This window comes from Phyllobates terribilis, unplaced genomic scaffold (assembly GCF_046119375.1).
Source record: "Phyllobates terribilis strain yellow unplaced genomic scaffold, ASM4611937v1 Scaffold_20__1_contigs__length_20440879, whole genome shotgun sequence".
Lineage (NCBI taxonomy): Eukaryota > Metazoa > Chordata > Amphibia > Anura > Dendrobatidae > Phyllobates > Phyllobates terribilis.
Genome location: NW_027362780.1, coordinates 18,669,929 through 18,674,769, shown reverse-complemented (window position 1 = coordinate 18,674,769; position 4,841 = coordinate 18,669,929).

Below are 4,841 nucleotides of genomic sequence, written 5' to 3'. Positions count from 1 at the left end.
GCATAGGATAAAACAACATAAATACAATTTAATAAAGCATAGGATAAAACAACATAAATACAATTTAATAGAGCATAGGATAAAACAACATAAATACAATTTATAAAGCATAGGATAAAACAACATAAATACAATTTAATAAAGCATAGGATAAAACAACATAAATACAATTTAATAAAGCATAGGATAAAACATCATAAATACAATTTAATAAAGCATAGGATTAAACAACGTAAATACTATTTAAAAAAGCATAGGATAAAACCACATAAATACAATTTAATAAAGCACAGGATAAAACAACATAAATACAATTTAATAAAGCATAGGATACAACAACATAAATACAATTTAGTAAAGCATAGGTCAAAATAACATAAATACAATTTAATAAAGCATAGGATAAAACAACATGAATAAAATTTAATAAAGCATAGGTTAAAACTACATAAATACAGTTTAATAAAGCATAGGATAAAACAACATAAATACAATTTAATAAAGCATAGGTTAAAACAACATAAATACAATTTAATAAAGCATAGGATAAAACAACATAAATACAATTTAATAAAGCATAGGATAAAACAACATGAATACAATTTAATAAAGCATAGGATAAAACAACATGAATACAATTTAATAAAGCATAGACTAAAACAACATAAATACAATTTAATAAAGCATAGGTTAAAACAACATAAATACAATTTAATAAAGCATAGGTTAAAACAACATAAATACAATTTAAGAAAGCATAGGATAAAACTACATAAATACATTTTAATAAAGCATAGGATAAAACAACATAAATACAATTTAATAAAGCATCGGACAAAACAACATAAATACAATTTAATAAAGCATAGGATAAAACAACATAAATACAATTTATAAAGCATAGGATAAAACAACATAAATACAATTTAATAAAGCATAGGATAAAACAACATAAATAAAATTTAATAAAGCATAGGATAAAATAACATAAATACAATTTAATAAAGCATAGGCTAAAACTACATAAATACAATTTAATAAAGCATAGGATAAAACAAATTAAATACAATTTAATAAAGCATAGGTTAAAACAACATAAATACAATTTAATAAAGCATAGGATAAAACAACATAAATACAATTTAATAAAGCATAGGATAAAACAACATAAATACAATTTAATAAAGCATAGGTTAAAACAACAAAAATACAATTTAATAAAGCATAGGACAAAACAACATAAATACAATTTAATAAAGCATAGGATAAAACAACATAAATACAATTTATAAAGCATAGGATAAAACAACATAAATACAATTTAATAAAGCATAGGATAAAACAACATAAATACAATTTAATAAAGCATAGGATAAAACAACATAAATACAATTTAATAAAGCATAGGCTAAAACTACATAAATACAATTTAATAAAGCATAGGATAAAACAAATTAAATACAATTTAATAAAGCATAGCATAAAACAACATAAATTCAATTTAATAAAGCATAGGATAAAACAACATAAATACAATTTAATAAAGCATAGGATAAAACAACATAAATACAATTTAATAAAGCATAAGATAAAACAACATGAATACAATTTAATAAAGCATAGGTTAAAACAACATAAATATAATTTAATAAAGCATAGGATAAAACAACATAAATACAATTTAATAAAGCATAGGTTAAAACAACATAAATACAATTTAATAAAGCATACGATAAAACAACATAAATACAATTTAATAAAGCATAGGACAAAACAACATAAATACAATTTAATAAAGCATAGGTTAAAGCAACATAAATACAATTTAATAAAGCATAGGTTAAAACAACATAAATACAATTTAATAAAGCATAGGATAATACAACATAAATACAATTTAATAAAGCACAGGATAAAACAACATAAATACAATTTAATAAAGCATAGGATAAAACAACATAAATACAATTTAATAGAGCATAGGATAAAACAACATAAATACAATTTATAAAGCATAGGATAAAACAACATAAATACAATTTAATAAAGCATAGGATAAAACAACATGAATACAATTTAATAAAGCATAGGATAAAACAACATAAATACAATTTAATAAAGCATAGGTTAAAACAACATAAATACAATTTAATAAAGCATAGGTTAAAACAACATAAATAAAAGTTAATAAAGCATAGGATAAAACAACATGAATACAATTTAATAAAGCATAGGTTAAAACAACATAAATACAATTTAAGAAAGCATAGGATAAAACTACATAAATACATTTTAATAAAGCATAGGATAAAACAACATAAATACAATTTAATAAAGCATCGGACAAAACAACATAAATACAATTTAATAAAGCATAGGATAAAACAACATAAATACAATTTATAAAGCATAGGATAAAACAACATAAATACAATTTAATAAAGCATAGGATAAAACAACATAAATACAATTTAATAAAGCATAGGATAAAATAACATAAATACAATTTAATAAAGCATAGGCTAAAACTACATAAATACAATTTAATAAAGCATAGGATAAAACAACATAAATACAATTTAATAAAGCATAGGTTAAAACAACATAAATACAATTTAATAAAGCATAGGATAAAACAACATAAATACAATTTAATAAAGCATAGGACAAAACAACATAAATACAATTTAATAAAGCATAGGATAAAACAACATAAATACAATTTAATAAAGCATAGGACAAAACAACATAAATACAATTTAATAAAGCATAGGTTAAAGCAACATAAATACAATTTAATAAAGCATAGGTTAAAACAACATAAATACAATTTAATAAAGCATAGGATAAAACAACATAAATACAATTTAATAAAGCATAGGATAAAACAACATAAATACAATTTAATAAAGCATAGGATAAAACAACATAAATACAATTTAATAGAGCATAGGATAAAACAACATAAATACAATTTATAAAGCATAGGATAAAACAACATAAATACAATTTAATAAAGCATAGGATAAAACAACATAAATACAATTTAATAAAGCATAGGATAAAACATCATAAATACAATTTAATAAAGCATAGGATTAAACAACGTAAATACTATTTAAAAAAGCATAGGATAAAACCACATAAATACAATTTAATAAAGCACAGGATAAAACAACATAAATACAATTTAATAAAGCATAGGATACAACAACATAAATACAATTTAGTAAAGCATAGGTCAAAATAACATAAATACAATTTAATAAAGCATAGGATAAAACAACATGAATAAAATTTAATAAAGCATAGGATAAAACAACATAAATAAAATTTAATAAAGCATAGCATAAAACAACATAAATTCAATTTAATAAAGCATATTATAAAACAACATAAATACAATTTAATAAAGCATAGGATAAAACAACATGAATACAATTTAATAAAGCATAGGATAAAACAACATGAATACAATTTAATAAAGCATAGGATAAAACAACATAAATACAATTTAATAAAGCATAGGTTAAAACAACATAAATACAATTTAATAAAGCATAGGTTAAAACAACATAAATAAAAGTTAATAAAGCATAGGATAAAACAACATGAATACAATTTAATAAAGCATAGGTTAAAACAACATAAATACAATTTAAGAAAGCATAGGATAAAACTACATAAATACATTTTAATAAAGCATAGGATAAAACAACATAAATACAATTTAATAAAGCATCGGACAAAACAACATAAATACAATTTAATAAAGCATAGGATAAAACAACATAAATACAATTTATAAAGCATAGGATAAAACAACATAAATACAATTTAATAAAGCATAGGATAAAACAACATAAATAAAATTTAATAAAGCATAGGATAAAATAACATAAATACAATTTAATAAAGCATAGGCTAAAACTACATAAATACAATTTAATAAAGCATAGGATAAAACAAATTAAATACAATTTAATAAAGCATAGGTTAAAACAACATAAATACAATTTAATAAAGCATAGGATAAAACAACATAAATACAATTTAATAAAGCATAGGATAAAACAACATAAATACAATTTAATAAAGCATAGGTTAAAACAACAAAAATACAATTTAATAAAGCATAGGACAAAACAACATAAATACAATTTAATAAAGCATAGGATAAAACAACATAAATACAATTTATAAAGCATAGGATAAAACAACATAAATACAATTTAATAAAGCATAGGATAAAACAACATAAATACAATTTAATAAAGCATAGGATAAAACAACATAAATACAATTTAATAAAGCATAGGCTAAAACTACATAAATACAATTTAATAAAGCATAGGATAAAACAAATTAAATACAATTTAATAAAGCATAGCATAAAACAACATAAATTCAATTTAATAAAGCATAGGATAAAACAACATAAATACAATTTAATAAAGCATAGGATAAAACAACATAAATACAATTTAATAAAGCATAAGATAAAACAACATGAATACAATTTAATAAAGCATAGGTTAAAACAACATAAATATAATTTAATAAAGCATAGGATAAAACAACATAAATACAATTTAATAAAGCATAGGTTAAAACAACATAAATACAATTTAATAAAGCATAGGATAAAACAACATAAATACAATTTAATAAAGCATAGGACAAAACAACATAAATACAATTTAATAAAGCATAGGTTAAAGCAACATAAATACAATTTAATAAAGCATAGGTTAAAACAACATAAATACAATTTAATAAAGCATAGGATAATACAACATAAATACAATTTAATAAAGCACAGGATAAAACAACATAAATAC